Source organism: Mustela lutreola, chromosome 14, assembly GCF_030435805.1.
Source record: "Mustela lutreola isolate mMusLut2 chromosome 14, mMusLut2.pri, whole genome shotgun sequence".
NCBI classification, from domain to species: Eukaryota; Metazoa; Chordata; class Mammalia; order Carnivora; family Mustelidae; genus Mustela; species Mustela lutreola.
In genome coordinates this window covers 25,031,907-25,059,570 of record NC_081303.1, presented here as the reverse complement: position 1 = coordinate 25,059,570, position 27,664 = coordinate 25,031,907, and positions in this window count along the sequence as shown.

Here is a 27,664-nt window from a genome sequence, read left to right as displayed (position 1 = left end):
GCTAGTCTCCACAGCACGTTGTAATAAACCCGCATCGAGCGAAATCCTCTTTGCCTGGGCATCCCCTCTACCTGAGAGAGAAGCGCGGTGGCGCCTGTGGAAAGAGCCTGAAGGAAAGAGACACGTCTGTCACTGCAGAGCGACGGAAGCCTGGCTGCTAAGGACACAGGAGGGGGAAGATTAGGGCAGGGGAAAGGGCTCCACTCTGAGGAAGGAGTCTGGGCAGCAAGCATGCCTGCCCTGAGCATTTGGGCCCAAGGAGACAGCAGTTCCTTGGCCACCTGTCCCTGTTGGAGACTTGGGCTTGCCAACAAGCGCCTACACTGAACTCGAGAAACAACTCCGAGAAAGAATGGCCATCAGGTGCCATCTTCCTCCAGGATGTGGAAGCCTGGAGGAGGCAACGGGGTTTAAGGGGAAGGAGTGGGTAGAGTCCCCCAAAGCTCCCTATACGGTGCGCGGGTGGTGGGCAGGGATCTTGTCACCTCTCCTTTTCTGTGTGGAAAGCACTGGCCTAGTCCGCGAGTCTGCCTTAGCGCCAGAGTAAAAGACCAAGCGATGCATACACTGGGAGATGGTTGTGTGCATGGAGTGCCATCCTAGGCTACGCACGCTACTGCACGGTTGTGGCTGTGTCTGCTTAGTTCGGCCTGGCAGGGTGAAACCAGGATGCGAACATGGAGACCGGGAAAGCAAGGGCCAAGAGGCACCAGCTCACCCGCAGCTCTTCTTACCTGACGCGACTGAAGCCTTGCTGAGGAAGCAGTGGCGAAGTGCTTTTCGCACCAAGCCAACGCCTCTGAGAAAGCACAGCATTAGCTGAGAAATGTTCTGCGGGCTGCAGCTGCTTGCCTGAGCCCAGTCTCTTGGTGGGAGAAACCCGCATACAGCGAAAGCCTCTTGGAATGGGCATCTCCCCTGGGAAAGCACATCATTCGTTGAGATACCAGAGTTGGGCTTGGGGATGCTGCTGCTACTTGCCTGAGCTAGTCTCTGCAGCAAGGTGGAAGATACCCGCATTGAGCGAAATACTCTTTGCCGGTGCATCCCCTCTGGGAAAGCACAGCATTCTTTGGGAAATCAGAGTCTGGTCTTTAGCATGCTGCCTGCTGCTTACCGGAGCTAGTCTCCACAGCACGGTGTAATAAACACGCATGGAGCGAAATGCTCTTTGCCTGGGCATCCCCTCTGCCTGAGAGAGAAGCGCGGTGGCGCCTGTGGAAAGAGCCTGAAGGAAAGGAACACGTCTGTCACTGCAGAGCGACGGAAGCTTGGCTGCTAAGGAGACACGAGGGGGAAGATTAGGGCAGGGGAAAGGGCTCCACTGTGAGGAAGGAGTCTGGGCAGCAAGCATGCCTGCCCTGAGCATTTGGGCCCAAGGAGACAGCAGTTCCTTGGCCACCTGTCCCTCGTGGAGACTTGGGCTTCCCAACAGGCGCCTACACTGAACTCATGAAACAACTCCCAGAAAGAACTGGACATCAGACGCCGTCTTCCTCCAGCATGTGGAAGCTTGGAGGAGGCACGGGGTTTAAGGGGAAGTAGTGGAGAGAGTCCCCCAAAGCTCCCTATTCGGTGTACGGGCTGTGTGCAGGGATCCTGTCACCTCTCCTTTCCTGTGTGGAAAGCACTGGCCTAGTCCGCGAGTCTGCCTTAGCGCCAGAGTAAAAGACCAAGCGATGCATACACTGGGAGATGGTTGTGTGCATGGAGTGCCATCCTTGGCTACGCACGCTACCCCACGGTGGTGGCTGTGTCCGCTTAGTTCGGACTGGCAGGGTGAACCCAGGGAGCGAACATGGAGCCCGGGAACGCAAGGGCCAAGAGGCACCATCTCACCCGCAGCTCTTCTTCCGTGACGCGACTGAAGCCTTGCTGAGGAAGCAGCGGCGAAGTGCTTTTCCCACCAAGCCAAAGCCTCTGCGAAAGCACAGCATTCACTGAGAAATGTTCTGCGTGCTGCTGCTGCTTACCGGAGCCTAGTCTCTTGGTGGGATAAACCCGCATACAGCGAAAGCCTCTTTGCTTGGGCATCTCCCCTGGGAAAGCACAGCATTCGTTGGGATATCAGAGTTGGGCTTGGGGATGCTGCTGCTGCTTGCCTGAGCTAGTCTCCGCATCACGGTGGAAGATACCTGCATGGAACGAAACACTCTTTGCCGTAGCATCCCTTCTGCCTGAGAGAGAAGCATGGTCGCAAACGTGTGTCACCGCGCTCCCCAGGAGCAAGTGGGGGGAAGGCGCAGTCGCCGCCCCCGGGAAAGAGAAGGAACCGTTGGCCTGATGACGGGAAAGACTAGGGAACCAGGGTGGCCTGCCGTGGCACGAACAGCAGGCCGGTGGCAAGACAATTGTCACCCGCTCCCTGTGCGGAGAGATGGAAGCCTGGCTGCTAAGGAGACATGAGGGGACGACTAGGGCTGGGGCGCATGCTCTACTCTGAGGAAGGAGTCTGGGCAGAAGGCAGGCCTGTCCTCTGCCTCTGGTCCCAAGGGGACAGCATCTCCTTGGCCACCTGTCCCAAGGGCAGACTTGGGCTTGCCACCAGGTGTCATACCCGGAACTCGCGGAAACAACCCCATGGAGAAACGGGCAGTCAGATGCCAACTTCCACCAAGATGTTGCAGCGTTGTGGATGGCAGGGGGTGTGCCAGGGATGGAGTGGAGACACTCCATCACAGTTCCCCTTCACAATGCACGGGCCGTGTGCAGGGATCCTTTCGCCTCCTCTCTCCTGTCGTGAAGGCAATGGCCTAGACCCTGAGTCTGTCTGAGTGCCGGAGCAAAAGGCAAAGCCTTACCTACGCAGGTGATGGTAATAGCAATACAGTGCCATGCTAGGCCACGCACGCTGCTGCAGGGTTGTGATTGTGTCTGCTTAGTTCGGCTTACAAGGTGAACCCCGGGCGCGAACATGGAGCCAGGGAAAGCAGGCCCAAGAGGCACCTGCTATCCCGCGGCTCTTCTTCGTGTTGCGACAGAGCGAACGACCAAAGCCTTGCTGAGGAAGCAGCAGCGAAGTGCGGTTCGCGCCAAGCTGAAAACCTCTGCGAAAGCATAGCAGTCGCTGGGAAATCAGAGTCGGTTCTGTGGGCTGCTGTTGCTGCTTGCTTTAGCCTAGAATTCGCAGCACGAAGGGAGAAACCCGCATAGAGCGAAAGCCTCTTTGCCGGGGCATCCTGTCTCGGAAAGCACAGCATGTTGCCTGCTGCTTGCCGGAGCTAGTCTCCACAGCACGTTGTAATAAACCCGCATCGAGCGAAATCCTCTTTGCCTGGGCATCCCCTCTACCTGAGAGAGAAGCGCGGTGGCGCCTGTGGAAAGAGCCTGAAGGAAAGAGACACGTCTGTCACTGCAGAGCGACGGAAGCCTGGCTGCTAAGGACACAGGAGGGGGAAGATTAGGGCAGGGGAAAGGGCTCCACTCTGAGGAAGGAGTCTGGGAAGCAAGCATGCCTGCCCTGAGCATTTGGGCCCAAGGAGACAGCAGTTCCTTGGCCACCTGTCCCTGTTGGAGACTTGGGCTTGCCAACAAGCGCCTACACTGAACTCGAGAAACAACTCCGAGAAAGAATGGCCATCAGGTGCCATCTTCCTCCAGGATGTGGAAGCCTGGAGGAGGCAACGGGGTTTAAGGGGAAGGAGTGGGTAGAGTCCCCCAAAGCTCCCTATACGGTGCGCGGGTGGTGGGCAGGGATCTTGTCACCTCTCCTTTCCTGTGTGGAAAGCACTGGCCTAGTCCGCGAGTCTGCCTTAGCGCCAGAGTAAAAGACCAAGCGATGCATACACTGGGAGATGGTTGTGTGCATGGAGTGCCATCCTAGGCTACGCACGCTACTGCACGGTTGTGGCTGTGTCTGCTTAGTTCGGCCTGGCAGGGTGAAACCAGGATGCGAACATGGAGACCGGGAAAGCAAGGGCCAAGAGGCACCAGCTCACCCGCAGCTCTTCTTACCTGACGCGACTGAAGCCTTGCTGAGGAAGCAGTGGCGAAGTGCTTTTCGCACCAAGCCAACGCCTCTGAGAAAGCACAGCATTCGCTGAGAAATGTTCTGCGGGCTGCAGCTGCTTGCCGGAGCCCAGTCTCTTGGTGGGAGAAACCCGCATACAGCGAAAGCCTCTTGGAATGGGCATCTCCCCTGGGAAAGCACATCATTCGTTGAGATACCAGCGTTGGGCTTGGGGATGCTGCTGCTACTTGCCTGAGCTAGTCTCTGCAGCAAGGTGGAAGATACCCGCATTGAGCGAAATACTCTTTGCCGGTGCATCCCCTCTGGGAAAGCACAGCATTCTTTGGGAAATCAGAGTCTGGTCTTTAGCATGCTGCCTGCTGCTTACCGGAGCTAGTCTCCACAGCACGGTGTAATAAACACGCATGGAGCGAAATGCTCTTTGCCTGGGCATCCCCTCTGCCTGAGAGAGAAGCGCGGTGGCGCCTGTGGAAAGAGCCTGAAGGAAAGGAACACGTCTGTCACTGCAGAGCGACGGAAGCTTGGCTGCTAAGGAGACACGAGGGGGAAGATTAGGGCAGGGGAAAGGGCTCCACTGTGAGGAAGGAGTCTGTGCAGCAAGCATGCCTGCCCTGAGCATTTGGGCCCAAGGAGACAGCAGTTCCTTGGCCAACTGTCCCTCGTGGAGACTTGGGCTTCCCAACAGGCGCCTACACTGAACTCATGAAACAACTCCCAGAAAGAACTGGACATCAGACGCCGTCTTCCTCCAGCATGTGGAAGCTTGGAGGAGGCACGGGGTTTAAGGGGAAGTAGTGGAGAGAGTCCCCCAAAGCTCCCTATTCGGTGTACGGGCTGTGTGCAGGGATCCTGTCACCTCTCCTTTCCTGTGTGGAAAGCACTGGCCTAGTCCGCGAGTCTGCCTTAGCGCCAGAGTAAAAGACCAAGCGATGCATACACTGGGAGATGGTTGTGTGCATGGAGTGCCATCCTTGGCTACGCACGCTACCCCACGGTGGTGGCTGTGTCCGCTTAGTTCGGACTGGCAGGGTGAACCCAGGGAGCGAACATGGAGCCCGGGAACGCAAGGGCCAAGAGGCACCATCTCACCCGCAACTCTTCTTCCGTGACGCGACTGAAGCCTTGCTGAGGAAGCAGCGGCGAAGTGCTTTTCCCACCAAGCCAAAGCCTCTGCGAAAGCACAGCATTCACTGAGAAATGTTCTGCGTGCTGCTGCTGCTTACCGGAGCCTAGTCTCTTGGTGGGATAAACCCGCATACAGCGAAAGCCTCTTTGCTTGGGCATCTCCCCTGGGAAAGCACAGCATTCGTTGGGATATCAGAGTTGGGCTTGGGGATGCTGCTGCTGCTTGCCTGAGCTAGTCTCCGCATCACGGTGGAAGATACCTGCATGGAACGAAACACTCTTTGCCGTAGCATCCCTTCTGCCTGAGAGAGAAGCATGGTCGCAAACGTCTGTCACCGCGCTCCCCAGGAGCAAGTGGGGGGAAGGCGCAGTCGCCGCCCCCGGGGAAGAGAAGGAACCGTTGGCCTGGTGACGGGAAAGACTAGGGAACCAGGGTGGCCTGCCGTGGCACGAACAGCAGGCCGGTGGCAAGACAAGTGTCACCCGCTCCCTGTGCGGAGAGATGGAAGCCTGGCTGCTAAGGAGACATGAGGGGACGACTAGGGCTGGGGCGCATGCTCTACTCTGAGGAAGGAGTCTGGGCAGAAGGCAGGCCTGTCCTCTGCCTCTGGTCCCAAGGGGACAGCATCTCCTTGGCCACCTGTCCCAAGGGCAGACTTGGGCTTGCCACCAGGTGTCATACCCGGAACTCGCGGAAACAACCCCATGGAGAAACGGGCAGTCAGATGCCAGCTTCCACCAAGATGTTGCAGCGTTGTGGATGGCAGGGGGTGTGCCAGGGATGGAGTGGAGACACTCCATCACAGTTCCCCATCGCAGTGCACGGGCCGTGTGCAGGGATCCTTTCGCCTCCTCTCTCCTGTGGTGAAGGCAATGGCCTGGACCCTGAGTCTGTCTGAGTGCCGGAGCAAAAGGCAAAGCCTTACCTACGCAGGTGATGGTAATAGCAATACAGTGCCATGCTAGGCCACGCACGCTGCTGCAGGGTTGTGATTGTGTCTGCTTAGTTCGGCTTACAAGGTGAACCCCAGGCGCGAACATGGAGCCAGGGAAAGCAGGCCCAAGAGGCACCTGCTATCCCGCGGCTCTTCTTCGGTTGCGACAGAGCGAACGACCAAAGCCTTGCTGAGGAAGCAGCAGCGAAGTGCGGTTCGCGCCAAGCTGAATACCTCTGCGAAAGCATAGCAGTCGCTGGGAAATCAGAGTCGGTTCTTTGGGCTGCTGTTGCTGCTTGCTTTAGCCTAGAATTCGCAGCACGAAGGGAGAAACCCGCATAGAGCGAAAGCCTCTTTGCCGGGGCATCCTGTCTCGGAAAGCACAGCATGTTGCCTGCTGCTTGCCGGAGCTAGTCTCCACAGCACGTTGTAATAAACCCGCATGGAGCGAAATCCTCTTTGCCTGGGCATCCCCTCTACCTGAGAGAGAAGCGCGGTGGCGCCTGTGGAAAGAGCCTGAAGGAAAGAGACACGTCTGTCACTGCAGAGCGACGGAAGCCTGGCTGCTAAGGACACAGGAGGGGGAAGATTAGGGCAGGGGAAAGGGCTCCACTCTGAGGAAGGAGTCTGGGCAGCAAGCATGCCTGCCCTGAGCATTTGGGCCCAAGGAGACAGCAGTTCCTTGGCCACCTGTCCCTGTTGGAGACTTGGGCTTGCCAACAAGCGCCTACACTGAACTCGAGAAACAACTCCGAGAAAGAATGGCCATCAGGTGCCATCTTCCTCCAGGATGTGGAAGCCCGGAGGAGGCAACGGGGTTTAAGGGGAAGGAGTGGGTAGAGTCCCCCAAAGCTCCCTATACGGTGCGCGGGTGGTGGGCAGGGATCTTGTCACCTCTCCTTTCCTGTGTGGAAAGCACTGGCCTAGTCCGCGAGTCTGCCTTAGCGCCAGAGTAAAAGACCAAGCGATGCATACACTGGGAGATGGTTGTGTGCATGGAGTGCCATCCTAGGGTACACACGCTACTGCACGTTTGTGGCTGTGTCTGCTTAGTTCGGCCTGGCAGGGTGAAACCAGGATGCGAACATGGAGACCGGGAAAGCAAGGGCCAAGAGGCACCAGCTCACCCGCAGCTCTTCTTACCTGACGCGACTGAAGCCTTGCTGAGGAAGCAGTGGCGAAGTGCTTTTCGCACCAAGCCAACGCCTCTGAGAAAGCACAGCATTCGCTGAGATATGTTCTGCGGGCTGCAGCTGCTTTCCTGAGCCCAGTCTCTTGGTGGGAGAAACCCGCATACAGCGAAAGCCTCTTGGAATGGGCATCTCCCCTGGGAAAGCACATCATTCGTTGAGATACCAGAGTTGGGCTTGGGGATGCTGCTGCTACTTGCCTGAGCTAGTCTCTGCAGCAAGGTGGAAGATACCCGCATTGAGCGAAATACTCTTTGCCGGTGCATCCCCTCTGGGAAAGCCCAGTTTTCTTTGAGAAATCAGAGTCTGGTCTTTAGCATGCTGCCTGCTGCTTACCGGAGCTAGTCTCCACAGCACGGTGAAATAAACCCGCATGGAGCCAAATCCTCTTTGCCTGGGCATCCCCTCTACCTGAGACAGAAGCGCCGTGGCCCCTTGGAAAGAGCCTGAAGGAAAGGGACACGTCTGTCACTGCAGAGCGACGGAAGCCTTGCTGCTAAGGACACTGGAGGGGGAAGATTAGGGCAGGGGAAAGGGCTCCACTCTGAGGAAGGAGTCTGGGCAGCAAGCATGCCTGCCCTGAGCATTTGGGCCCAAGGAGACAGCAGTTCCTTGGCCACCTGTCCCTGTTGGAGACTTGGGCTTGCCAACAAGCGCCTACACTGAACTCGAGAAACAACTCCGAGAAAGAATGGCCATCAGGTGCCATCTTCCTCCAGGATGTGGAAGCCTGGAGGAGGCAACGGGGTTTAAGGGGAAGGAGTGGGGAGAGTCCCCCAAAGCTCCCTATACGGTGCGCAGGTGGTGGGCAGGGATCTTGTCACCTCTCCTTTCCTGTGTGGAAAGCACTGGCCTAGTCCGCGAGTCTGCCTTAGCGCCAGAGTAAAAGACCAAGCGATGCATACACTGGGAGATGGTTGTGTGCATGGAGTGCCATCCTAGGCTACGCACGCTACTGCACGGTTGTGGCTGTGTCTGCTTAGTTCGGCCTGGCAGGGTGAAACCAGGATGCGAACATGGAGACCGGGAAAGCAAGGGCCAAGAGGCACCAGCTCACCCGCAGCTCTTCTTACCTGACGCGACTGAAGCCTTGCTGAGGAAGCAGTGGCGAAGTGCTTTTCGCACCAAGCCAACGCCTCTGAGAAAGCACAGCATTCGCTGAGAAATGTTCTGCGGGCTGCAGCTGCTTGCCTGAGCCCAGTCTCTTGGTGGGAGAAACCCGCATACAGCGAAAGCCTCTTGGAATGGGCATCTCCCCTGGGAAAGCACATCATTCGTTGAGATACCAGAGTTGTGCTTGGGGATGCTACTGCTACTTGCCTGAGCTAGTCTCTGCAGCAAGGTGGAAGATACCCGCATTGAGCGAAATACTCTTTGCCGGTGCATCCCCTCTGGGAAAGCACAGCATTCTTTGGGAAATCAGAGTCTGGTCTTTAGCATGCTGCCTGCTGCTTACCGGAGCTAGTCTCCACAGCACGGTGTAATAAACACGCATGGAGCGAAATGCTCTTTGCCTGGGCATCCCCTCTGCCTGAGAGAGAAGCGCGGTGGCGCCTGTGGAAAGAGCCTGAAGGAAAGGAACACGTCTGTCACTGCAGAGCGACGGAAGCTTGGCTGCTAAGGAGACACGAGGGGGAAGATTAGGGCAGGGGAAAGGGCTCCACTGTGAGGAAGGAGTCTGGGCAGCAAGCATGCCTGCCCTGAGCATTTGGGCCCAAGGAGACAGCAGTTCCTTGGCCACCTGTCCCTCCTGGAGACTTGGGCTTCCCAACAGGTGCCTACACTGAACTCATGAAACAACTCCCAGAAAGAACTGGACATCAGACGCCGTCTTCCTCCAGCATGTGGAAGCTTGGAGGAGGCACGGGGTTTAAGGGGAAGTAGTGGAGAGAGTCCCCCAAAGCTCCCTATTCGGTGTACGGGCTGTGTGCAGGGATCCTGTCACCTCTCCTTTCCTGTGTGGAAAGCACTGGCCTAGTCCGCGAGTCTGCCTTAGCGCCAGAGTAAAAGACCAAGCGATGCATACACTGGGAGATGGTTGTGCTCATGGAGTGCCATCCTTGGCTACGCACGCTACCCCACGGTGGTGGCTGTGTCCGCTTAGTTCGGCCTGGCAGGGTGAACCCAGGGAGCGAACATGGAGCCCGGGAACGCAAGGGCCAAGAGGCACCATCTCACCCGCAGCTCTTCTTCCGTGACGCGACTGAAGCCTTGCTGAGGAAGCAGCGGCGAAGTGCTTTTCCCACCAAGCCAAAGCCTCTGCGAAAGCACAGCATTCACTGAGAAATGTTCTGCGTGCTGCTGCTGCTTACCGGAGCCTAGTATCTTGGTGGGATAAACCCGCATACAGCGAAAGCCTCTTTGCTTGGGCATCTCCCCTGGGAAAGCACAGCATTGGTTGGGATATCAGAGTTGGGCTTGGGGATGCTGCTGCTGCTTGCCTGAGCTAGTCTCCGCATCACGGTGGAAGATACCTGCATGGAACGAAACACTCTTTGCCGTAGCATCCCTTCTGCCTGAGAGAGAAGCATGGTCGCAAACGTCTGTCACCGCGCTCCCCAGGAGCAAGTGGGGGGAAGGCGCAGTCGCCGCCCCCGGGGAAGAGAAGGAACCGTTGGCCTGGTGACGGGAAAGACTAGGGAACCAGGGTGGCCTGCCGTGGCACGAACAGCAGGCCGGTGGCAAGACAAGTGTCACCCGCTCCCTGTGCGGAGAGATGGAAGCCTGGCTGCTAAGGAGACATGAGGGGACGACTAGGGCTGGGGCACATGCTCTACTCTGAGGAAGGAGTCTGGGCAGAAGGCAGGCCTGTCCTCTGCCTCTGGTCCCAAGGGGACAGCATCTCCTTGGCCACCTGTCCCAAGGGCAGACTTGGGCTTGCCACCAGGTGTCATACCCGGAACTCGCGGAAACAACCCCATGGAGAAACGGGCAGTCAGATGCCAGCTTCCACCAAGATGTTGCAGCGTTGTGGATGGCAGGGGGTGTGCCAGGGATGGAGTGGAGACACTCCATCACAGTTCCCCATCGCAGTGCACGGGCCGTGTGCAGGGATCCTTTCGCCTCCTCTCTCCTGTGGTGAAGGCAATGGCCTGGACCCTGAGTCTGTCTGAGTGCCGGAGCAAAAGGCAAAGCCTTACCTACGCAGGTGATGGTAATAGCAATACAGTGCCATGCTAGGCCACGCACGCTGCTGCAGGGTTGTGATTGTGTCTGCTTAGTTCGGCTTACAAGGTGAACCCCGGGCGCGAACATGGAGCCAGGGAAAGCAGGCCCAAGAGGCACCTGCTATCCCGCGGCTCTTCTTCGTGTTGCGACAGAGCGAACGACCAAAGCCTTGCTGAGGAAGCAGCAGCGAAGTGCGGTTCGCGCCAAGCTGAAAACCTCTGCGAAAGCATAGCAGTCGCTGGGAAATCAGAGTCGGTTCTGTGGGCTGCTGTTGCTGCTTGCTTTAGCCTAGAATTCGCAGCACGAAGGGAGAAACCCGCATAGAGCGAAAGCCTCTTTGCCGGGGCATCCTGTCTCGGAAAGCACAGCATGTTGCCTGCTGCTTGCCGGAGCTAGTCTCCACAGCACGTTGTAATAAACCCGCATCGAGCGAAATCCTCTTTGCCTGGGCATCCCCTCTACCTGAGAGAGAAGCGCGGTGGCGCCTGTGGAAAGAGCCTGAAGGAAAGAGACACGTCTGTCACTGCAGAGCGACGGAAGCCTGGCTGCTAAGGACACAGGAGGGGGAAGATTAGGGCAGGGGAAAGGGCTCCACTCTGAGGAAGGAGTCTGGGCAGCAAGCATGCCTGCCCTGAGCATTTGGGCCCAAGGAGACAGCAGTTCCTTGGCCACCTGTCCCTGTTGGAGACTTGGGCTTGCCAACAAGCGCCTACACTGAACTCGAGAAACAACTCCGAGAAAGAATGGCCATCAGGTGCCATCTTCCTCCAGGATGTGGAAGCCTGGAGGAGGCAACGGGGATTAAGGGGAAGGAGTGGGTAGAGTCCCCCAAAGCTCCCTATACGGTGCGCGGGTGGTGGGCAGGGATCTTGTCACCTCTCCTTTCCTGTGTGGAAAGCACTGGCCTAGTCCGCGAGTCTGCCTTAGCGCCAGAGTAAAAGACCAAGCGATGCATACACTGGGAGATGGTTGTGTGCATGGAGTGCCATCCTAGGCTACGCACGCTACTGCACGGTTGTGGCTGTGTCTGCTTAGTTCGGCCTGGCAGGGTGAAACCAGGATGCGAACATGGAGACCGGGAAAGCAAGGGCCAAGAGGCACCAGCTCACCCGCAGCTCTTCTTACCTGACGCGACTGAAGCCTTGCTGAGGAAGCAGTGGCGAAGTGCTTTTCGCACCAAGCCAACGCCTCTGAGAAAGCACAGCATTCGCTGAGAAATGTTCTGCGGGCTGCAGCTGCTTGCCTGAGCCCAGTCTCTTGGTGGGAGAAACCCGCATACAGCGAAAGCCTCTTGGAATGGGCATCTCCCCTGGGAAAGCACATCATTCGTTGAGATACCAGAGTTGGGCTTGGGGATGCTGCTGCTACTTGCCTGAGCTAGTCTCTGCAGCAAGGTGGAAGATACCCGCATTGAGCGAAATACTCTTTGCCGGTGCATCCCCTCTGGGAAAGCACAGCATTCTTTGGGAAATCAGAGTCTGGTCTTTAGCATGCTGCCTGCTGCTTACCGGAGCTAGTCTCCACAGCACGGTGTAATAAACACGCATGGAGCGAAATGCTCTTTGCCTGGGCATCCCCTCTGCCTGAGAGAGAAGCGCGGTGGCGCCTGTGGAAAGAGCCTGAAGGAAAGGAACACGTCTGTCACTGCAGAGCGACGGAAGCTTGGCTGCTAAGGAGACACGAGGGGGAAGATTAGGGCAGGGGAAAGGGCTCCACTGTGAGGAAGGAGTCTGGGCAGCAAGCATGCCTGCCCTGAGCATTTGGGCCCAAGGAGACAGCAGTTCCTTGGCCACCTGTCCCTCGTGGAGACTTGGGCTTCCCAACAGGCGCCTACACTGAACTAATGAAACAACTCCCAGAAAGAACTGGACATCAGACGCCGTCTTCCTCCAGCATGTGGAAGCTTGGAGGAGGCACGGGGTTTAAGGGGAAGTAGTGGAGAGAGTCCCCCAAAGCTCCCTATTCGGTGTACGGGCTGTGTGCAGGGATCCTGTCACCTCTCCTTTCCTGTGTGGAAAGCACTGGCCTAGTCCGCGAGTCTGCCTTAGCGCCAGAGTAAAAGACCAAGCGATGCATACACTGGGAGATGGTTGTGTGCATGGAGTGCCATCCTTGGCTACGCACGCTACCCCACGGTGGTGGCTGGGTCCGCTTAGTTCGGACTGGCAGGGTGAACCCAGGGAGCGAACATGGAGCCCGGGAACGCAAGGGCCAAGAGGCACCATCTCACCCGCAGCTCTTCTTCCGTGACGCGACTGAAGCCTTGCTGAGGTAGCAGCGGCGAAGTGCTTTTCCCACCAAGCCAAAGCCTCTGCGAAAGCACAGCATTCACTGAGAAATGTTCTGCGTGCTGCTGCTGCTTACCGGAGCCTAGTCTCTTGGTGGGATAAACCCGCATACAGCGAAAGCCTCTTTGCTTGGGCATCTCCCCTGGGAAAGCACAGCATTGGTTGGGATATCAGAGTTGGGCTTGGGGATGCTGCTGCTGCTTGCCTGAGCTAGTCTCCGCATCACGGTGGAAGATACCTGCATGGAACGAAACACTCTTTGCCGTAGCATCCCTTCTGCCTGAGAGAGAAGCATGGTCGCAAACGTCTGTCACCGCGCTCCCCAGGAGCAAGTGGGGGGAAGGCGCAGTCGCCGCCCCCGGGAAAGAGAAGGAACCGTTGGCCTGATGACGGGAAAGACTAGGGAACCAGGGTGGCCTGCCGTGGCACGAACAGCAGGCCGGTGGCAAGACAATTGTCACCCGCTCCCTGTGCGTAGAGATGGAAGCCTGGCTGCTAAGGAGACATGAGGGGACGACTAGGGCTGGGGCGCATGCTCTACTCTGAGGAAGGAGTCTGGGCAGAAGGCAGGCCTGTCCTCTGCCTCTGGTCCCAAGGGGACAGCATCTCCTTGGCCACCTGTCCCAAGGGCAGACTTGGGCTTGCCACCAGGTGTCATACCCGGAACTCGCGGAAACAACCCCATGGAGAAACGGGCAGTCAGATGCCAGCTTCCACCAAGATGTTGCAGCGTTGTGGATGGCAGGGGGTGTGCCAGGGATGGAGTGGAGACACTCCATCACAGTTCCCCATCGCAGTGCACGGGCCGTGTGCAGGGATCCTTTCGCCTCCTCTCTCCTGTGGTGAAGGCAATGGCCTGGACCCTGGGTCTGTCTGAGTGCCGGAGCAAAAGGCAAAGCCTTACCTACGCAGGTGATGGTAATAGCAATACAGTGCCATGCTAGGCCACGCACGCTGCTGCAGGGTTGTGATTGTGTCTGCTTAGTTCGGCTTACAAGGTGAACCCCAGGCGCGAACATGGAGCCAGGGAAAGCAGGCCCAAGAGGCACCTGCTATCCCGCGGCTCTTCTTCGGTTGCGACAGAGCGAACGACCAAAGCCTTGCTGAGGAAGCAGCAGCGAAGTGCGGTTCGCGCCAAGCTGAATACCTCTGCGAAAGCATAGCAGTCGCTGGGAAATCAGAGTCGGTTCTGTGGGCTGCTGTTGCTGCTTGCTTTAGCCTAGAATTCGCAGCACGAAGGGAGAAACCCGCATAGAGCGAAAGCCTCTTTGCCGGGGCATCCTGTCTCGGAAAGCACAGCATGTTGCCTGCTGCTTGCCGGAGCTAGTCTCCACAGCACGTTGTAATAAACCCGCATGGAGCGAAATCCTCTTTGCCTGGGCATCCCCTCTACCTGAGAGAGAAGCGCGGTGGCGCCTGTGGAAAGAGCCTGAAGGAAAGAGACACGTCTGTCACTGCAGAGCGACGGAAGCCTGGCTGCTAAGGACACAGGAGGGGGAAGATTAGGGCAGGGGAAAGGGCTCCACTCTGAGGAAGGAGTCTGGGCAGCAAGCATGCCTGCCCTGAGCATTTGGGCCCAAGGAGACAGCAGTTCCTTGGCCACCTGTCCCTGTTGGAGACTTGGGCTTGCCAACAAGCGCCTACACTGAACTCGAGAAACAACTCCGAGAAAGAATGGCCATCAGGTGCCATCTTCCTCCAGGATGTGGAAGCCTGGAGGAGGCAACGGGGTTTAAGGGGAAGGAGTGGGTAGAGTCCCCCAAAGCTCCCTATACGGTGCGCGGGTGGTGGGCAGGGATCTTGTCACCTCTCCTTTCCTGTGTGGAAAGCACTGGCCTAGTCCGCGAGTCTGCCTTAGCGCCAGAGTAAAAGACCAAGCGATGCATACACTGGGAGATGGTTGTGTGCATGGAGTGCCATCCTAGGGTACGCACGCTACTGCACGGTTGTGGCTGTGTCTGCTTAGTTCGGCCTGGCAGGGTGAAACCAGGATGCGAACATGGAGACCGGGAAAGCAAGGGCCAAGAGGCACCAGCTCACCCGCAGCTCTTCTTACCTGACGCGACGGAAGCCTTGCTGAGGAAGCAGTGGCGAAGTGCTTTTCGCACCAAGCCAACGCCTCTGAGAAAGCACAGCATTCGCTGAGAAATGTTCTGCGGGCTGCAGCTGCTTGCCTGAGCCCAGTCTCTTGGTGGGAGAAACCCGCATACAGCGAAAGCCTCTTGGAATGGGCATCTCCCCTGGGAAAGCACATCATTCGTTGAGATACCAGAGTTTGGCTTGGGGATGCTGCTGCTACTTGCCTGAGCTAGTCTCTGCAGCAAGGTGGAAGATACCCGCATTGAGCGAAATACTCTTTGCCGGTGCATCCCCTCTGGGAAAGCACAGCATTCTTTGGGAAATCAGAGTCTGGTCTTTAGCATGCTGCCTGCTGCTTACCGGAGCTAGTCTCCACAGCACGGTGTAATAAACACGCATGGAGCGAAATGCTCTTTGCCTGGGCATCCCCTCTGCCTGAGAGAGAAGCGCGGTGGCGCCTGTGGAAAGAGCCTGAAGGAAAGGAACACGTCTGTCACTGCAGAGCGACGGAAGCTTGGCTGCTAAGGAGACACGAGGGGGAAGATTAGGGCAGGGGAAAGGGCTCCACTCTGAGGAAGGAGTCTGGGCAGCAAGCATGCCTGCCCTGAGCATTTGGGCCCAAGGAGACAGCAGTTCCTTGGCCACCTGTCCCTCGTGGAGACTTGGGCTTCCCAACAGGCGCCTACACTGAACTCATGAAACAACTCCCAGAAAGAACTGGACATCAGACGCCGTCTTCCTCCAGCATGTGGAAGCTTGGAGGAGGCACGGGGTTTAAGGGGAAGTAGTGGAGAGAGTCCCCCAAAGCTCCCTATTCGGTGTACGGGCTGTGTGCAGGGATCCTGTCACCTCTCCTTTCCTGTGTGGAAAGCACTGGCCTAGTCCGCGAGTCTGCCTTAGCGCCAGAGTAAAAGACCAAGCGATGCATACACTGGGAGATGGTTGTGTGCATGGAGTGCCATCCTTGGCTACGCACGCTACCCCACGGTGGTGGCTGGGTCCGCTTAGTTCGGACTGGCAGGGTGAACCCAGGGAGCGAACATGGAGCCCGGGAACGCAAGGGCCAAGAGGCACCATCTCACCCGCAGCTCTTCTTCCGTGACGCGACTGAAGCCTTGCTGAGGAAGCAGCGGCGAAGTGCTTTTCCCACCAAGCCAAAGCCTCTGCGAAAGCACAGCATTCACTGAGAAATGTTCTGCGTGCTGCTGCTGCTTACCGGAGCCTAGTCTCTTGGTGGGATAAACCCGCATACAGCGAAAGCCTCTTTGCTTGGGCATCTCCCCTGGGAAAGCACAGCATTCGTTGGGATATCAGAGTTGGGCTTGGGGATGCTGCTGCTGCTTGCCTGAGCTAGTCTCCGCATCACGGTGGAAGATACCTGCATGGAACGAAACACTCTTTGCCGTAGCATCCCTTCTGCCTGAGAGAGAAGCATGGTCGCAAACGTCTGTCACCGCGCTCCCCAGGAGCAAGTGGGGGGAAGGCGCAGTCGCCGCCCCCGGGGAAGAGAAGGAACCGTTGGCCTGGTGACGGGAAAGACTAGGGAACCAGGGTGGCCTGCCGTGGCACGAACAGCAGGCCGGTGGCAAGACAAGTGTCACCCGCTCCCTGTGCGGAGAGATGGAAGCCTGGCTGCTAAGGAGACATGAGGGGACGACTAGGGCTGGGGCGCATGCTCTACTCTGAGGAAGGAGTCTGGGCAGAAGGCAGGCCTGTCCTCTGCCTCTGGTCCCAAGGGGACAGCATCTCCTTGGCCACCTGTCCCAAGGGCAGACTTGGGCTTGCCACCAGGTGTCATACCCGGAACTCGCGGAAACAACCCCATGGAGAAACGGGCAGTCAGATGCCAGCTTCCACCAAGATGTTGCAGCGTTGTGGATGGCAGGGGGTGTGCCAGGGATGGAGTGGAGACACTCCATCACAGTTCCCCATCGCAGTGCACGGGCCGTGTGCAGGGATCCTTTCGCCTCCTCTCTCCTGTGGTGAAGGCAATGGCCTGGACCCTGAGTCTGTCTGAGTGCCGGAGCAAAAGGCAAAGCCTTACCTACGCAGGTGATGGTAATAGCAATACAGTGCCATGCTAGGCCACGCACGCTGCTGCAGGGTTGTGATTGTGTCTGCTTAGTTCGGCTTACAAGGTGAACCCCGGGCGCGAACATGGAGCCAGGGAAAGCAGGCCCAAGAGGCACCTGCTATCCCGCGGCTCTTCTTCGTGTTGCGACAGAGCGAACGACCAAAGCCTTGCTGAGGAAGCAGCAGCGAAGTGCGGTTCGCGCCAAGCTGAATACCTCTGCGAAAGCATAGCAGTCGCTGGGAAATCAGAGTCGGTTCTGTGGGCTGCTGTTGCTGCTTGCTTTAGCCTAGAATTCGCAGCACGAAGGGAGAAACCCGCATAGAGCGAAAGCCTCTTTGCCGGGGCATCCTGTCTCGGAAAGCACAGCATGTTGCCTGCTGCTTGCCGGAGCTAGTCTCCACAGCACGTTGTAATAAACCCGCATGGAGCGAAATCCTCTTTGCCTGGGCATCCCCTCTACCTGAGAGAGAAGCGCGGTGGCGCCTGTGGAAAGAGCCTGAAGGAAAGAGACACGTCTGTCACTGCAGAGCGACGGAAGCCTGGCTGCTAAGGACACAGGAGGGGGAAGATTAGGGCAGGGGAAAGGGCTCCACTCTGAGGAAGGAGTCTGGGCAGCAAGCATGCCTGCCCTGAGCATTTGGGCCCAAGGAGACAGCAGTTCCTTGGCCACCTGTCCCTGTTGGAGACTTGGGCTTGCCAACAAGCGCCTACACTGAACTCGAGAAACAACTCCGAGAAAGAATGGCCATCAGGTGCCATCTTCCTCCAGGATGTGGAAGCCTGGAGGAGGCAACGGGGTTTAAGGAGAAGGAGTGGGTAGAGTCCCCCAAAGCTCCCTATACGGTGCGCGGGTGGTGGGCAGGGATCTTGTCACCTCTCCTTTCCTGTGTGGAAAGCACTGGCCTAGTCCCCGAGTCTGCCTTAGCGCCAGAGTAAAAGACCAAGCGATGCATACACTGGGAGATGGTTGTGTGCATGGAGTGCCATCCTAGGGTACGCACGCTACTGCACGTTTGTGGCTGTGTCTGCTTAGTTTGGCCTGGCAGGCTGAAACCAGGATGCGAACATGGAGACCGGGAAAGCAAGGGCCAAGAGGCACCAGCTCACCCGCAGCTCTTCTTACCTGACGCGACTGAAGCCTTGCTGAGGAAGCAGTGGCGAAGTGCTTTTCGCACCAAGCCAACGCCTCTGAGAAAGCACAGCATTCGCTGAGATATGTTCTGCGGGCTGCAGCTGCTTTCCTGAGCCCAGTCTCTTGGTGGGAGAAACCCGCATACAGCGAAAGCCTCTTGGAATGGGCATCTCCCCTGGGAAAGCACATCATTCGTTGAGATACCAGAGTTGGGCTTGGGGATGCTGCTGCTACTTGCCTGAGCTAGTCTCTGCAGCAAGGTGGAAGATACCCGCATTGAGCGAAATACTCTTTGCCGGTGCATCCCCTCTGGGAAAGCCCAGTTTTCTTTGGGAAATCAGAGTCTGGTCTTTAGCATGCTGCCTGCTGCTTACCGGAGCTAGTCTCCACAGCACGGTGAAATAAACCCGCATGGAGCCAAATCCTCTTTGCCTGGGCATCCCCTCTACCTGAGAGAGAAGCGCCGTGGCCCCTTGGAAAGAGCCTGAAGGAAAGGGACACGTCTGTCACTGCAGAGCAACGGAAGCCTTGCTGCTAAGGACACTGGAGGGGGAAGATTAGGGCAGGGGAAAGGGCTCCACTCTGAGGAAGGAGTCTGGGCAGCAAGCATGCCTGCCCTGAGCATTTGGGCCCAAGGAGACAGCAGTTCCTTGGCCACCTGTCCCTGTTGGAGACTTGGGCTTGCCAACAAGCGCCTACACTGAACTCGAGAAACAACTCCGAGAAAGAATGGCCATCAGGTGCCATCTTCCTCCAGGATGTGGAAGCCTGGAGGAGGCAACGGGGTTTAAGGGGAAGGAGTGGGTAGAGTCCCCCAAAGCTCCCTATACGGTGCGCGGGTGGTGGGCAGGGATCTTGTCACCTCTCCTTTCCTGTGTGGAAAGCACTGGCCTAGTCCGCGAGTCTGCCTTAGCGCCAGAGTAAAAGACCAAGCGATGCATACACTGGGAGATGGTTGTGTGCATGGAGTGCCATCCTAGGGTACGCACGCTACTGCACGTTTGTGGCTGTGTCTGCTTAGTTCGGCCTGGCAGGGTGAAACCAGGATGCGAACATGGAGACCGGGAAAGCAAGGGCCAAGAGGCACCAGCTCATCCGCAGCTCTTCTTACCTGACGCGACTGAAGCCTTGCTGAGGAAGCAGTGGCGAAGTGCTTTTCGCACCAAGCCAACGTCTCTGAAAAAGCACAGCATTCGCTGAGATATGTTCTGCGGGCTGCAGCTGCTTTCCTGAGCCCAGTCTCTTGGTGGGAGAAACCCGCATACAGCGAAAGCCTCTTGGAATGGGCATCTCCCCTGGGAAAGCACATCATTCGTTGAGATACCAGAGTTAGGCTTGGGGATGCTGCTGCTACTTGCCTGAGCTAGTCTCTGCAGCAAGGTGGAAGATACCCGCATTGAGCGAAATACTCTTTGCCGGTGCATCCCCTCTGGGATAGCCCAGTTTTCTTTGGGAAATCAGAGTCTGGTCTTTAGCATGCTGCCTGCTGCTTACCGGAGCTAGTCTCCACAGCACGGTGTAATAAACACGCATGGAGCGAAATGCTCTTTGCCTGGGCATCCCCTCTGCCTGAGAGAGAAGCGCGGTGGCGCCTGTGGAAAGAGCCTGAAGGAAAGGAACACGTCTGTCACTGCAGAGCGACGGAAGCTTGGCTTCTAAGGAGACACGAGGGGGAAGATTAGGGCAGGGGAAAGGGCTCCACTGTGAGGAAGGAGTCTGGGCAGCAAGCATGCCTGCCCTGAGCATTTGGGCCCAAGGAGACAGCAGTTCCTTGGCCACCTGTCCCTCGTGGAGACTTGGGCTTCCCAACAGGCGCCTACACTGAAGTCATGAAACAACTCCCAGAAAGAACTGGACATCAGACGCCGTCTTCCTCCAGCATGTGGAAGCTTGGAGGAGGCACGGGGTTTAAGGGGAAGTAGTGGAGAGAGTCCCCCTAAGCTCCCTATTCGGTGTACGGGCTGTGTGCAGGGATCCTGTCACCTCTCCTTTCCTGTGTGGAAAGCACTGGCCTAGTCCGCGAGTCTGCCTTAGCGCCAGAGTAAAAGACCAAGCGATGCATACACTGGGAGATGGTTGTGTGCATGGAGTGCCATCCTTGGCTACGCACGCTACCCCACGGTGGTGGCTGTGTCCGCTTAGTTCGGACTGGCAGGGTGAACCCAGGGAGCGAACATGGAGCCCGGGAACGCAAGGGCCAAGAGGCACCATCTCACCCGCAGCTCTTCTTCCGTGACGCGACTGAAGCCTTGCTGAGGAAGCAGCGGCGAAGTGCTTTTCCCACCAAGCCAACCCTCTGCGAAAGCACAGCATTCACTGAGAAATGTTCTGCGTGCTGCTGCTGCTTACTGGAGCCTAGTATCTTGGTGGGATAAACCCGCATACAGCGAAAGCCTCTTTGCTTGGGCATCTCCCCTGGGAAAGCACAGCATTGGTTGGGATATCAGAGTTGGGCTTGGGGATGCTGCTGCTGCTTGCCTGAGCTAGTCTCCGCATCACGGTGGAAGATACCTGCATGGAAAGAAACACTCTTTGCCGTAGCATCCCTTCTGCCTGAGAGAGAAGCATGGTCGCAAACGTCTGTCACCGCGCTCCCCAGGAGCAAGTGGGGGGAAGGCGCAGTCGCCGCCCCCGGGGAAGAGAAGGAACCGTTGGCCTGGTGACGGGAAAGACTAGGGAACCAGGGTGGCCTGCCGTGGCACGAACAGCAGGCCGGTGGCAAGACAAGTGTCACCCGCTCCCTGTGCGGAGAGATGGAAGCCTGGCTGCTAAGGAGACATGAGGGGACGACTAGGGCTGGGGCACATGCTCTACTCTGAGGAAGGAGTCTGGGCAGAAGGCAGGCCTGTCCTCTGCCTCTGGTCCCAAGGGGACAGCATCTCCTTGGCCACCTGTCCCAAGGGCAGACTTGGGCTTGCCACCAGGTGTCATACCCGGAACTCGCGGAAACAACCCCATGGAGAAACGGGCAGTCAGATGCCAGCTTCCACCAAGATGTTGCAGCGTTGTGGATGGCAGGGGGTGTGCCAGGGATGGAGTGGAGACACTCCATCACAGTTCCCCATCGCAGTGCACGGGCCGTGTGCAGGGATCCTTTCGCCTCCTCTCTCCTGTGGTGAAGGCAATGGCCTGGACCCTGAGTCTGTCTGAGTGCCGGAGCAAAAGGCAAAGCCTTACCTACGCAGGTGATGGTAATAGCAATACAGTGCCATGCTAGGCCACGCACGCTGCTGCAGGGTTGTGATTGTGTCTGCTTAGTTCGGCTTACAAGGTGAACCCCGGGCGCGAACATGGAGCCAGGGAAAGCAGGCCCAAGAGGCACCTGCTATCCCGCGGCTCTTCTTCGTGTTGCGACAGAGCGAACGACCAAAGCCTTGCTGAGGAAGCAGCAGCGAAGTGCGGTTCGCGCCAAGCTGAAAACCTCTGCGAAAGCATAGCAGTCGCTGGGAAATCAGAGTCGGTTCTGTGGGCTGCTGTTGCTGCTTGCTTTAGCCTAGAATTCGCAGCACGAAGGGAGAAACCCGCATAGAGCGAAAGCCTCTTTGCCGGGGCATCCTGTCTCGGAAAGCACAGCATGTTGCCTGCTGCTTGCCGGAGCTAGTCTCCACAGCACGTTGTAATAAACCCGCATCGAGCGAAATCCTCTTTGCCTGGGCATCCCCTCTACCTGAGAGAGAAGCGCGGTGGCGCCTGTGGAAAGAGCCTGAAGGAAAGAGACACGTCTGTCACTGCAGAGCGACGGAAGCCTGGCTGCTAAGGACACAGGAGGGGGAAGATTAGGGCAGGGGAAAGGGCTCCACTCTGAGGAAGGAGTCTGGGCAGCAAGCATGCCTGCCCTGAGCATTTGGGCCCAAGGAGACAGCAGTTCCTTGGCCACCTGTCCCTGTTGGAGACTTGGGCTTGCCAACAAGCGCCTACACTGAACTCGAGAAACAACTCCGAGAAAGAATGGCCATCAGGTGCCATCTTCCTCCAGGATGTGGAAGCCTGGAGGAGGCAACGGGGATTAAGGGGAAGGAGTGGGTAGAGTCCCCCAAAGCTCCCTATACGGTGCGCGGGTGGTGGGCAGGGATCTTGTCACCTCTCCTTTCCTGTGTGGAAAGCACTGGCCTAGTCCGCGAGTCTGCCTTAGCGCCAGAGTAAAAGACCAAGCGATGCATACACTGGGAGATGGTTGTGTGCATGGAGTGCCATCCTAGGCTACGCACGCTACTGCACGGTTGTGGCTGTGTCTGCTTAGTTCGGCCTGGCAGGGTGAAACCAGGATGCGAACATGGAGACCGGGAAAGCAAGGGCCAAGAGGCACCAGCTCACCCGCAGCTCTTCTTACCTGACGCGACTGAAGCCTTGCTGAGGAAGCAGTGGCGAAGTGCTTTTCGCACCAAGCCAACGCCTCTGAGAAAGCACAGCATTCGCTGAGAAATGTTCTGCGGGCTGCAGCTGCTTGCCTGAGCCCAGTCTCTTGGTGGGAGAAACCCGCATACAGCGAAAGCCTCTTGGAATGGGCATCTCCCCTGGGAAAGCACATCATTCGTTGAGATACCAGAGTTGGGCTTGGGGATGCTGCTGCTACTTGCCTGAGCTAGTCTCTGCAGCAAGGTGGAAGATACCCGCATTGAGCGAAATACTCTTTGCCGGTGCATCCCCTCTGGGAAAGCACAGCATTCTTTGGGAAATCAGAGTCTGGTCTTTAGCATGCTGCCTGCTGCTTACCGGAGCTAGTCTCCACAGCACGGTGTAATAAACACGCATGGAGCGAAATGCTCTTTGCCTGGGCATCCCCTCTGCCTGAGAGAGAAGCGCGGTGGCGCCTGTGGAAAGAGCCTGAAGGAAAGGAACACGTCTGTCACTGCAGAGCGACGGAAGCTTGGCTGCTAAGGAGACACGAGGGGGAAGATTAGGGCAGGGGAAAGGGCTCCACTGTGAGGAAGGAGTCTGGGCAGCAAGCATGCCTGCCCTGAGCATTTGGGCCCAAGGAGACAGCAGTTCCTTGGCCACCTGTCCCTCGTGGAGACTTGGGCTTCCCAACAGGCGCCTACACTGAACTAATGAAACAACTCCCAGAAAGAACTGGACATCAGACGCCGTCTTCCTCCAGCATGTGGAAGCTTGGAGGAGGCACGGGGTTTAAGGGGAAGTAGTGGAGAGAGTCCCCCAAAGCTCCCTATTCGGTGTACGGGCTGTGTGCAGGGATCCTGTCACCTCTCCTTTCCTGTGTGGAAAGCACTGGCCTAGTCCGCGAGTCTGCCTTAGCGCCAGAGTAAAAGACCAAGCGATGCATACACTGGGAGATGGTTGTGTGCATGGAGTGCCATCCTTGGCTACGCACGCTACCCCACGGTGGTGGCTGGGTCCGCTTAGTTCGGACTGGCAGGGTGAACCCAGGGAGCGAACATGGAGCCCGGGAACGCAAGGGCCAAGAGGCACCATCTCACCCGCAGCTCTTCTTCCGTGACGCGACTGAAGCCTTGCTGAGGTAGCAGCGGCGAAGTGCTTTTCCCACCAAGCCAAAGCCTCTGCGAAAGCACAGCATTCACTGAGAAATGTTCTGCGTGCTGCTGCTGCTTACCGGAGCCTAGTCTCTTGGTGGGATAAACCCGCATACAGCGAAAGCCTCTTTGCTTGGGCATCTCCCCTGGGAAAGCACAGCATTGGTTGGGATATCAGAGTTGGGCTTGGGGATGCTGCTGCTGCTTGCCTGAGCTAGTCTCCGCATCACGGTGGAAGATACCTGCATGGAACGAAACACTCTTTGCCGTAGCATCCCTTCTGCCTGAGAGAGAAGCATGGTCGCAAACGTCTGTCACCGCGCTCCCCAGGAGCAAGTGGGGGGAAGGCGCAGTCGCCGCCCCCGGGAAAGAGAAGGAACCGTTGGCCTGATGACGGGAAAGACTAGGGAACCAGGGTGGCCTGCCGTGGCACGAACAGCAGGCCGGTGGCAAGACAATTGTCACCCGCTCCCTGTGCGTAGAGATGGAAGCCTGGCTGCTAAGGAGACATGAGGGGACGACTAGGGCTGGGGCGCATGCTCTACTCTGAGGAAGGAGTCTGGGCAGAAGGCAGGCCTGTCCTCTGCCTCTGGTCCCAAGGGGACAGCATCTCCTTGGCCACCTGTCCCAAGGGCAGACTTGGGCTTGCCACCAGGTGTCATACCCGGAACTCGCGGAAACAACCCCATGGAGAAACGGGCAGTCAGATGCCAGCTTCCACCAAGATGTTGCAGCGTTGTGGATGGCAGGGGGTGTGCCAGGGATGGAGTGGAGACACTCCATCACAGTTCCCCATCGCAGTGCACGGGCCGTGTGCAGGGATCCTTTCGCCTCCTCTCTCCTGTGGTGAAGGCAATGGCCTGGACCCTGGGTCTGTCTGAGTGCCGGAGCAAAAGGCAAAGCCTTACCTACGCAGGTGATGGTAATAGCAATACAGTGCCATGCTAGGCCACGCACGCTGCTGCAGGGTTGTGATTGTGTCTGCTTAGTTCGGCTTACAAGGTGAACCCCAGGCGCGAACATGGAGCCAGGGAAAGCAGGCCCAAGAGGCACCTGCTATCCCGCGGCTCTTCTTCGGTTGCGACAGAGCGAACGACCAAAGCCTTGCTGAGGAAGCAGCAGCGAAGTGCGGTTCGCGCCAAGCTGAATACCTCTGCGAAAGCATAGCAGTCGCTGGGAAATCAGAGTCGGTTCTGTGGGCTGCTGTTGCTGCTTGCTTTAGCCTAGAATTCGCAGCACGAAGGGAGAAACCCGCATAGAGCGAAAGCCTCTTTGCCGGGGCATCCTGTCTCGGAAAGCACAGCATGTTGCCTGCTGCTTGCCGGAGCTAGTCTCCACAGCACGTTGTAATAAACCCGCATGGAGCGAAATCCTCTTTGCCTGGGCATCCCCTCTACCTGAGAGAGAAGCGCGGTGGCGCCTGTGGAAAGAGCCTGAAGGAAAGAGACACGTCTGTCACTGCAGAGCGACGGAAGCCTGGCTGCTAAGGACACAGGAGGGGGAAGATTAGGGCAGGGGAAAGGGCTCCACTCTGAGGAAGGAGTCTGGGCAGCAAGCATGCCTGCCCTGAGCATTTGGGCCCAAGGAGACAGCAGTTCCTTGGCCACCTGTCCCTGTTGGAGACTTGGGCTTGCCAACAAGCGCCTACACTGAACTCGAGAAACAACTCCGAGAAAGAATGGCCATCAGGTGCCATCTTCCTCCAGGATGTGGAAGCCTGGAGGAGGCAACGGGGTTTAAGGGGAAGGAGTGGGTAGAGTCCCCCAAAGCTCCCTATACGGTGCGCGGGTGGTGGGCAGGGATCTTGTCACCTCTCCTTTCCTGTGTGGAAAGCACTGGCCTAGTCCGCGAGTCTGCCTTAGCGCCAGAGTAAAAGACCAAGCGATGCATACACTGGGAGATGGTTGTGTGCATGGAGTGCCATCCTAGGGTACGCACGCTACTGCACGGTTGTGGCTGTGTCTGCTTAGTTCGGCCTGGCAGGGTGAAACCAGGATGCGAACATGGAGACCGGGAAAGCAAGGGCCAAGAGGCACCAGCTCACCCGCAGCTCTTCTTACCTGACGCGACGGAAGCCTTGCTGAGGAAGCAGTGGCGAAGTGCTTTTCGCACCAAGCCAACGCCTCTGAGAAAGCACAGCATTCGCTGAGATATGTTCTGCGGGCTGCAGCTGCTTGCCTGAGCCCAGTCTCTTGGTGGGAGAAACCCGCATACAGCGAAAGCCTCTTGGAATGGGCATCTCCCCTGGGAAAGCACATCATTCGTTGAGATACCAGAGTTGGGCTTGGGGATGCTGCTGCTACTTGCCTGAGCTAGTCTCTGCAGCAAGGTGGAAGATACCCGCATTGAGCGAAATACTCTTTGCCGGTGCATCCCCTCTGGGAAAGCCCAGTTTTCTTTGGGAAATCAGAGTCTGGTCTTTAGCATGCTGCCTGCTGCTTACCGGAGCTAGTCTCCACAGCACGGTGAAATAAACCCGCATGGAGCCAAATCCTCTTTGCCTTGGCATCCCCTCTACCTGAGAGAGAAGCGCCGTGGCCCCTTGGAAAGAGCCTGAAGGAAAGGGACACGTCTGTCACTGCAGAGCGACGGAAGCCTGGCTGCTAAGGACACTGGAGGGGGAAGATTAGGGCAGGGGAAAGGGCTCCACTCTGAGAAAGGAGTCTGGGCAGCAAGCATGCCTGCCCTGAGCATTTGGGCCCAAGGAGACAGCAGTTCCTTGGCCACCTGTCCCTGTTGGAGACTTGGGCTTGCCAACAAGCGCCTACACTGAACTCGAGAAACAACTCCGAGAAAGAATGGCCATCAGGTGCCATCTTCCTCCAGGATGTGGAAGCCTGGAGGAGGCAACGGGGTTTAAGGGGAGGGAGTGGGGAGAGTCCCCCAAAGCTCCCTATACGGTGCGCAGGTGGTGGGCAGGGATCTTGTCACCTCTCCTTTCCTGTGTGGAAAGCACTGGCCTAGTCCGCGAGTCTGCCTTAGCGCCAGAGTAAAAGACCAAGCGATGCATACACTGGGAGATGGTTGTGTGCATGGAGTGCCATCCTAGGCTACGCACGCTACTGCACGGTTGTGGCTGTGTCTGCTTAGTTCGGCCTGGCAGGGTGAAACCAGGATGCGAACATGGAGACCGGGAAAGCAAGGGCCAAGAGGCACCAGCTCACCCGCAGCTCTTCTTACCTGACGCGACTGAAGCCTTGCTGAGGAAGCAGTGGCGAAGTGCTTTTCGCACCAAGCCAACGCCTCTGAGAAAGCACAGCATTCGCTGAGAAATGTTCTGCGGGCTGCAGCTGCTTGCCTGAGCCCAGTCTCTTGGTGGGAGAAACCCGCATACAGCGAAAGCCTCTTGGAATGGGCATCTCCCCTGGGAAAGCACATCATTCGTTGAGATACCAGAGTTGGGCTTGGGGATGCTGCTGCTACTTGCCTGAGCTAGTCTCTGCAGCAAGGTGGAAGATACCCGCATTGAGCGAAATACTCTTTGCCGGTGCATCCCCTCTGGGAAAGCACAGCATTCTTTGGGAAATCAGAGTCTGGTCTTTAGCATGCTGCCTGCTGCTTACCGGAGCTAGTCTCCACAGCACGGTGTAATAAACACGCATGGAGCGAAATGCTCTTTGCCTGGGCATCCCCTCTGCCTGAGAGAGAAGCGCGGTGGCACCTGTGGAAAGAGCCTGAAGGAAAGGAACACGTCTGTCACTGCAGAGCGACGGAAGCTTGGCTGCTAAGGAGACACGAGGGGGAAGATTAGGGCAGGGGAAAGGGCTCCACTGTGAGGAAGGAGTCTGGGCAGCAAGCATGCCTGCCCTGAGCATTTGGGCCCAAGGAGACAGCAGTTCCTTGGCCACCTGTCCCTCGTGGAGACTTGGGCTTCCCAACAGGCGCCTACACTGAACTAATGAAACAACTCCCAGAAAGAACTGGACATCAGACGCCGTCTTCCTCCAGCATGTGGAAGCTTGGAGGAGGCACGGGGTTTAAGGGGAAGTAGTGGAGAGAGTCCCCCAAAGCTCCCTATTCGGTGTACGGGCTGTGTGCAGGGATCCTGTCACCTCTCCTTTCCTGTGTGGAAAGCACTGGCCTAGTCCGCGAGTCTGCCTTAGCGCCAGAGTAAAAGACCAAGCGATGCATACACTGGGAGATGGTTGTGTGCATGGAGTGCCATCCTTGGCTACGCACGCTACCCCACGGTGGTGGCTGGGTCCGCTTAGTTC